Source organism: Gossypium hirsutum, chromosome D01, assembly GCF_007990345.1.
Source record: "Gossypium hirsutum isolate 1008001.06 chromosome D01, Gossypium_hirsutum_v2.1, whole genome shotgun sequence".
NCBI lineage: Eukaryota > Viridiplantae > Streptophyta > Magnoliopsida > Malvales > Malvaceae > Gossypium > Gossypium hirsutum.
This window is the reverse complement of record NC_053437.1, coordinates 4,660,844-4,670,130: the sequence shown is the minus strand read 5'-3', so window position 1 is coordinate 4,670,130 and position 9,287 is coordinate 4,660,844. Positions and strand designations below refer to the sequence as shown.

At 32.3% G+C, this 9,287-nt stretch overlaps 1 long non-coding RNA gene across 1 annotated transcript; it reads left to right on the top strand.

The window, feature by feature from the left end:
• Positions 1-5,221: 5,221 nt before the first annotated feature.
• Positions 5,222-6,898, top strand: LOC107928044 (uncharacterized). The gene is made up of 2 exons (XR_001692551.2): positions 5,222-5,732; positions 6,483-6,898. It is a non-coding gene; the product is annotated as an uncharacterized lncRNA (long non-coding RNA).
• The last annotated feature ends 2,389 nt before the right edge of the window (positions 6,899-9,287 follow it).

Here is a 9,287-nt window from a genome sequence, read left to right as displayed (position 1 = left end):
CAAATTGGCTGAAAGTATAAATTTTGAGTACTAAAATTGTTTTCATATCAACTAAAAAAATGTCACTTAACAGTAAGTGACAAAAAATTAATTTTGAAAAATTTATTTAACATTTTTTAGTTAAGTGATCAAAACAAAAATTTACCCATAGTTTAATGACTAATGATGTAGTTTACCCAAATTTTATATGTAGTCATCTTAAAATTTTTTAATGTTTACATTATAGTAGTATTATAGATTTAATTTTTAAATATTTATATTCAGTGGACTTGCTTATTGGCAAGAACTTATTGAATCCATCGTTTGAGCTCATAATAAATTAAAAGTTGCTCCTGCTACTCAGCTTAGAGCCTTGAGCATTGTATAAGGATGTGTTGTAGGGGTAACCCATTACCTTCTCGGTGAAATTGTCATAACATGAGCATTTTCTTAGCAAGAATTATTGCAGTAAGATAATGGCTAGGACGATTTGAAAAAATTATGGCATTAAGATTTACAAAGTTTAGCCAAAGATTAGCTCAATACCCCACTACTTGTTGTATTTGGTTTGGTATTACTACTGCGCATGACTTCGAGAGTCATGATGATCATATTATAAATTATATAATATATAAAAACAACAAAATATAAAACATTAAAAAATTTAAAAAATTGGGTCAAGCAGGGCTAAGCTCGAGCTTGAACATTTAAGGTCCGAGCTTCAAGCCTGAGCTCGACCCATATTTTAAACAGACTTAATTTTTTTTGTCTAAGCCCATTTTTTAGGCCTAATATTTTTGCCCAAACCCTCTTAAATTTTAGGCGGCCTTTCAAGGTTGGATGAGTAACTCAGCTCATAAATAGGTCTAGTAAATAGTCTTCTAAAATATTCATTAATATTTTTACCTGCTATAATTTTTCTTAATATTTTTTTGATTCCATCCTTTTTTCTAAAGTGACATAGCATGTCAAAATCTCTCATTGTTACTTTTTTTTAGATACCTAAACCTTTGAAGTTGTCTTATAATTGTTTCTATATTTAAGTACTTGAACCTATTCTGGAGTTTTCTAATCAATTAAATGCTTGACCTCTTTTTAAGTGCTTCCCCCTACAATACAATACGATTATTTTGAATGTTTGCTCTTCTCTTTTTATGATTATTTTTATATTTGAAATTGATTAGTCTTCCGTGTTTTAGTTGTGGATTAGATTACTTTTTTTTTTTTGCAATAATAGGTTGTCCTACTAGGATATCAATTAGTACTAGAGCATTTTCAACCACGGTAGTCAGCATTGTATCGATACCAGCAGTTACATACCGTCCTGATCCTAAAAATGGTACCATGTAGTCTATTTTCCATACCACTCAAATTTTGACGTGTTTTGAGTATTTTGTTCGTTTTGGTCAATATCGGTATGTCTTGGCTTGTGCTAGTTTATATAAATTTTTAACATTTTAAACCATTTTTTATTTTTTTATTTTAACCATTTTAATTTTTCTATAATTACATTTAAAAATTAGATTGCAAATATATATACATATAGAAAATATTTGGAAACATCGATAAAAAAAAACGATGCATCAAAATATACCAGTACCAAGAAAAAATGATATTTGACAAAAACGATATCTGGCAATTGATTGATAATGTTTTGTAAATGTATTATCCTTTGAACTTTTTTTTTGTATTATCCTTTAATCTTTTTGTACAAAGATTCATACGAAGATCTAATTGAGATATGATAACTTATTTCATTTAATTTATTCTAAAGTAGACTGGACAAATAATCACCCAACTATCAAAACTTTTCATTTTTGTGGTTGTAAGCTTTTAACCTATAAATAGATTAGAAGAATCGGAGAATTTAAGAATCTACGTAGATGTTTTATTTTTTTCAAAAATTCCTTCCAATTAGATTCAAATATTAGACCAACTAGAGGAGCTATACCTATTTATGCTATGTTTTTCTCCTTCTAAGACAAGTATTGATTCTAAATTCTTTGATAAGATCGAATGTACTTTCAAGGGAGGAAACCTCTCTGGATTTTCTTAAAAACTTTGTATTTCCAAGATTACATAGAGCCGTAAACACAATGCTTGCCTAATATATCAAAACAAGACAATTAAGCTAAGGTTTACTTTAGGTTTCTTAAATGTAATCTGGAGTTATTTTGAAATTTTGAGATTTTTTTAAATGAGGTAATTTAAAATGGTAGGAATTTGAAAATGATATTTTAGATGAAAAATAGAGAAAATCATGCATATCTTAAAAACGCCTACCCAACTTCCTTTAACTAGGAAAGATTGCATAATTCTTAGAACAAGTTATGATAACATGAAGAGCAAAACAAGAAGGGAGGTTATTAGAAATGAAGAAAGGTTGCCACTAGAGTTAAAATTATGCCCTTTTTCTAGAAGATCATGAACAAAAGTTTTTATTAAAAGATGATAAATGGTACCTCCCATATATTATATTAGTTAATTTTCTCATCGTTAAGATATATCTTAACTTTTTTCGATTTTTTTAAACTTTGTTGATACAAGATTTGAATTTAGAGATTAAAAATGATTCACCCAAAAAGTTGTATGTGGTTGAGTAAAAGGGAAGAGATACTATTTGGAACTCTCGTCAAGCTTAACCAAGAGAGGAGGTTGAAGAAGAAGAGAGAATCCCCCTCATCTTTATCCTTCCAAGGTATATAAAGGGAGCCCTTGTGAGGCTTATGTAGTGATGGCTTTCCAAGTGTAGGGTGGTTCTAGAGGTATGAAGGGTATAATGTGATAGATAGATGGCACTTGGTGATATTTGTGTATAACAAACTTCAAGCATCTTTTTGTACTTTAGGTATTAGTTGGCATTAACTCATGTTTGGTTTTCAAATGGTATTCAATAAATTTTAAAATCGAAATGATTTTTATTAAATAAAAATAAAATTTCAAATGATTTTTTTTTCTATTTCTTAGACTTGAAGACCAAATGTGAATATTTAAACATCCGCCTCACATAGCTATTTTTTTTTTAAATGACATGAATATTAATTAAAACTAATTCAAACCTAAACCTAATCAAATAAGATATTGGTAGAAACAATGAAACAAAAACAACAATTAGAAAAGTGAAACTAGAGTTTGGTATTATATTGTTAAAACTTTTAACTGGTTAAAGTTTACTATAAGTCCTTGTATCATATCATAAAATTCATTCTAGTCCTTCTAATATTACAATGAACATTTTAATCTTTGTATGTTTGAAAAGTTGACCCTTTTAGTCCTTACATTACTTAATAGTAGTTGACGTGACATTAAATCAAATATTTATTTACATTAAATTAAAAAGCTAAATAATAGTTTTGTAAAATGAGTAGTGTTAAGAAACTAATTTTGCTTTTACTCCCTAACTATTTTTTGTTTTAAATTTTTGTACATATTTTTTGTGTTTAAATTGTTTGTAGTTTAGTCCACGCCAGTTACCATTAAGTCGTATCATCCCATTTAATTTCAAGATTGAAAAAATAATTAGTTTGCCAATATGATAAATCAACTTTGCTTAATGCTCATTGTAGTGAAAGTTAGAACGAAAATGGGCAACGAAAAAAATAAGAGTAGAAAAGAATTGACACAACCGGTCTTTGTTAACGTAGTTCAGACACAATAATCCTACATCTGTGCAGCCTCGCCTAGTGAATGATTTTATTCAACAATCATCTGGATCATCTATTAGTTTAAGCTGAATATACCCTTACACAAAGATGTAATTGCATGATAAATAATTAGTTTACTGACATGATAAATCAACTTTGCTAATGCTCGTTGTAGTGAAAGTTAGAACGAAAATGGGCAACGAAAAAAATATGAGTAGAAAAGAATTAACACAACCGATCTTTGATAACGTAGTTTAGACACAATGATCCTACATTTGCGGAGCCTCCCCAAGTGAATGATTTTATTCAACAATCGTCCGGATAACCTATTAGTTTAGGCCCAATCTACTCTTACATAAAGAAGTAATTGCAACCCCAATATCGACTCCAATTGTCACAATCACTCACTCAAATACCTCACAATACAATCAATAAACTTTTCAAAGAATACCTAAAAGAGTGTCATAAAATAACCATAAGAAAACTATCGCCAAAGATAATCCAAAAACTACTCTTGATGTGCGGCACGAAACAACCTTTTATAGATCCCTTCAAGTGGTCAATCAATGGTGTTTTGATAGGCTTTAAACTTCTATTTAAAAACTGAAATTATCCCATTAAAGATCTTGAGTATTTATCACATAAAAGTCTTCATAAATCAATTTTTCAACTGCTCCAAAACTCTCTTAAATAAATTCAATATTTATCTCTAAAAAACAACACACAATCATCATTGATTCTTTATATTTCAAGGACTTAATTCGTTAACCAAAATCTAATTGACTTTCTTCTTCTAGTCTTCGACACTGACCATTAGATCGATTTAGATCTAAGGTATGTTCTGCTACTTATCAATGTGTATATTCCATCATACTGATCGTCACTTGGAGCTCACCAATTGGACTTAAAAAAAAAAACCCTTAACAACCTAGTGATTTAAAAGAAAAATTTCGAATAAATCAATGATTATTTATATCTTTTTGAAGTTTAATGACAAAAGTGTAAACCTACTTGAGAGAAATTTCAGTTTAAAAACCTCAAATTTAAATCAAACCAGCAGGAGTTTAATCGTAGAACTTGAGAGAAATTTGGTGTAATATCTAAGAGACTAAAATTATAATTAGGTTTTTGAGATCGAACTTCGTCACCCTTGTCCCATCTCAATTTTGTATAAAAATATTGTAATTAGCTTAATAACTACAAACATTAAGAACATCTCAACTTAATTATTAGAAATAATTTTAAACTAATAAGCAATAGTACAACATACACAGGTCCACTTTTCATTTTCAAGAATAAATAAGATGGGTCCTAATGAAAACATTTCCATTCACTAGCTTTTCTTGACTTTATGCTGATTTCTTAATCTCTTGGCTCAAAATTGGCCGATCATCTCTCCAACAATACGCTTCTCCTTCTTGTCCATTTATTGGATGTGGGTGCAGCTTGACTTTGTTACATTCTTACTACTTAAATTTAATTTCAATATTGTTTAATTTAATATCTAAACTAAACAACTTAATAATTGTGTAATACGTATTATTCTAATAAAAAAATATAAATATTTCATTACGATAGAAATATTAAAGTCAAACTCGAGTATTAAAGTGTGCATTTCTGTGGTTGACAATAAGTGCGGCGAATCCTGGCATTTGAGTGTCCTCTCTGTGTATTCATTCTTTCTTTGCTGTGCATCTCTGTTTACACTACAGTTCCCACTGCAACAACCATTTTCAACATTTTCCTTTTCTCTTCTCGAGAAATTAACACCTGCTCTTTCCTATGTTTTTCCCCTTCCATTTCCTGCTTAATTTCTCCCTTTTTCTTTTAATTTATTTTCCACTCTCCTTTTAACTGAAGCAAAAGAGAAGAAGCTACTTATAGTTAAAAAACCAAGAAGCTGCACCTTTATTTTACTTTTTCTAGAATCCCATTCTCTTTTGTTTCCTTTTATTTACAAAAACAAAAAAACCTCTTGTTAATTTATTCGTCTACGTTCCTGTTTCTTTTTTGGCTTCAGTTCAAATTCCATTTGCTTTAAAGGGAAAAGAAGAAGAAGAAGAAGAAGGAGCAGCTTGTAATTAAACTTGTGGTTTAATTATACTTGAGGTAAGTTTCAATACACGAATACTAAAAATTGATTTTTCTCCATAATGTTTTTAGATGCTAATATGCATAAATTTTAGATGTTAATTCATCTATTTATAGTATTAAATCATAGTTTTAATTGTTACATAACTATAAAATTAATAATTAATTTAAAAGAATAAGTGTAATTGGATAAATTCATTTAACTAAACCTTTTTAGGATTTAACTAAATCTTTAAATAAAATTAAAATTATTATCTATAAATGTGATAAATCTTATAAAGAATAAAAAAATAGTTAAAATAAAAATATTAGTAATGTAATGAATAAATGAGGATATTTTCATCACTTCATAAATTTGTTTAAATTCATACTTTTATAAAATTTATAGATTACATTATTTTTAATTGATCTATTTATATTTAATGAAATAATAGTTAATTAGTATCACTTTTTATTATCATACAATAATAAATTATTATTCCGATATTAATTTAATAATATAATCAACAATAAGAATATTAATAATTTTATAAATATTATGAATTATTAAAAAAAAGTTTGAAGCTACCAAATCCACAAATAAACACACATATATATATATGTATGTATTATCATTATTGGTTTCATTCTATTTATACTTTTTGGTTCACAGCAGTTTCGTTTTAATATATATTTATCTTAATTTGAAGTGGTAAGTTCAATTTTTCCATCTTTCTTTGGTTGTCTACCATTTTGCCTGGGCTTAGCAGAATTGTTTTGTGATCTCAGATCAACGACAATGGCTGGAGAATTCTGTCTGGCTGCTGCTTCTAATGCCGCGGGAACAATGATGGTAAACTATCTGGTGGATCCAATAAAACAGAGTATTCGTTACTCATTTCGTTTCCATAAGGTTGTTCAAGAGCTCCACGAATAACAGAAGAATTTAAAAAGAGAACAAACTCGAGTTAAGGAAGACGTTAAGGAGGCTGAATTGCAGATTCAAACCCAAGTAATTGAGGACTATGTGTTGGAACAATGGCAGCAGCAACAAAGCAAATTTGCAAAGCAGATGCAAGAAGAATCGAAGCATAGAAGAAACAAAGCAAAAGCAGTGCACTAAGTTTGAATACTCAGCAAATTGTAACTGAACATTACCAATTTTCATTCAAAATTTGAAATAAAAAGAGTTAAAATTTTTTTCATTTGACAGTTACCTACTAATCTAACTGCCTCCACTAATTTTCAACTAAAGTAAGCTTAAGTCAAATACAAAATGAGCTGACATATCATCTTTTACATCAGCTATCTAATCACTAACTTAATCTTACTAACTATTAAAGCTAGTTACAATTAAACTGAACTAAATTACATCAAAATAAAAACAGCAATGTCAGTTGCTTCATTTGGTCCGAAAACCATTCGTGCGCACCAAGCAAAATGAGCTGAGCTCGATAGCTGCTGGTCTTGACAGTAGCATGCTTCTGGCTCCATGTTGCATTGCAGTCCAGCTTTCAACACTCCTCCTTGGACTGTATGCAACACATTCCAATTGCACTTCTCAAAGATTCAAATCGAGCAGCCCCTAAGGGCTTGGTCATTATGTCAGCCAATTGTGCCCTTGAGCTGCAATGCACAAGGCTGACTTCCTTTGTTTGTTCAGCCTCTCTAACAAAATGCAGTTTGATTTTAAAATGCTTAGTCTTACCATGGAACACAGGGTTCTTGGCTATTGCAACTGCAGACTGATTGTCCACCCAAATTTCAGTTGCTTCATCTTGAATTTCATTAAGGTCATGAAGCAGTTTCCTTAGCCAAATGGCCTGATTAACTACTCCTGCTGCAGCAATGTACTCTGCTTCAGCTGTAGACTGAGCAACAGTTTGCTGCTTTTTTGAACTCCAGCAAAACATCCCCGATCCAAGTGTGAAAAAGTATCCTGAGGTACTCTTCATGTCATCGAGGGATCCTGCCCAGTCACTGTCAGAGTAGCCTTCTAGTTTCAGTTGTTTCCCACTTTCAAACATAACACCAAAGCTAGCAGTGCCCTTGATGTATCTAAGGACCCTCTTTGCTGCCTTTAAATGTGCCTCATTGCAACAATGCATGAATCTTGATAGCAGGCTGACACCAAACATGATGTCTGGCCTGGTTGCTGTTAGATACAACAGACAACCAACTAGACTTCGATAGTGCCTCTCATCAACCCTCTGCTGATCACCACTGCTAGTCAGCTTTTCTCCTTGAGCCACAGGTGTGCTGACTGCTTTACAATTACGCATGCAAAACTTGTCTAGGATCTTCAAAGCAAATGAATGTTGGCTGATGAAGATACCTCGATCAGACTGGTGAATTTCCATGCCAAGGAAGTAAGTCATGATCCCCAAATCTGTCATCTCAAACACTTGCTGCATTTGAATCTTGAACTCATCAATGAGCTCAACTTTGCTTCCTGTCACAAGTAAATCATCCACATACAAGGAGACAATCAGCAAGGTTTCATGTTCTGACCTTTTAACATACAGAGTAGGCTCACTAAGGCTCTTCACAAATTCAAGTTTGGTCAGGTAAGCATCAACTCTGTCATACCATGCCCTTGGTGCCTGTTTCAGGCCATAGAAGGCCTTTCTCAACTTGTAAACTTTGTCTTCATGCCCAACAACTTCAAAACCTTCAGGTTGCTTGATGAAGATCTCCTCCTTGAGAAAACCATTCAGGAATGCTGATTTGACATCCAGTTGGTGAACTCTCCACTGCTTCTGTGCTGCTAAAGCAAACAGCAGCTTAATTGTATCCATTCTTGCCACTGGAGCAAAAGTCTCCGAGTAGTCCACACCATACTGCTGACTGTAACCCTTCACCACAAGCCTGGCCTTGTGCTTGTTCAGTGAGCCATCAGCATTGTACTTGGCCCTGTACACCCATTTAACTCCTATAACATTCTTGTGTTCTGGTCTGCTCACCAATTCCCAAGTCTAATTTTTGTTGATCATTTCCAACTCAGCTTCCATAGCTTTCATCCAGCTTCTATCTTTGGCAGCCTCTTCAAAGTCTGAGGGCTCAATCACAGCAACATTGCACCTCTGATAAACATCAGCCAAAGTCCTGGTACCCCTCACTGGTGTATCATCAACAGCATCATTACTTGGTCCTTCTTCTACAAGTTCAGCAACCAAGTCTAACTGGTCCAATTCAGACAAGTCAGCCTCAACACCATTCCAATTCCACACCTTTTCCTCATCAAATTTTACATCCCTGCTGACTAAAACCTTCTTTGCTGTAGGACCATACACTCTATAACCCTTCTTGTTACTGCTGTAGCCAATAAAGATTCCTGGAGTAGCCCTGCTCTCAAGCTTGGTCCTCTTTTCAACTGGAATAAGAGCATAACACACACAGCCAAACACTTTCAAGTGTGTTACCACAGGTTTGACTCTATGCCAAGCCTCAAAAAGAGTCTTATCCTTGACTGCTCTAGTTGGCAGTCTGTTGAGCAGATACACTGAGGTGTTGACTGCCTCAGCCCAAAACTGACTTGGAAGCTTGCCTTAAAACAAGAGGCACCTGGCCATGTTCAGAACAGTCCTATTCTTT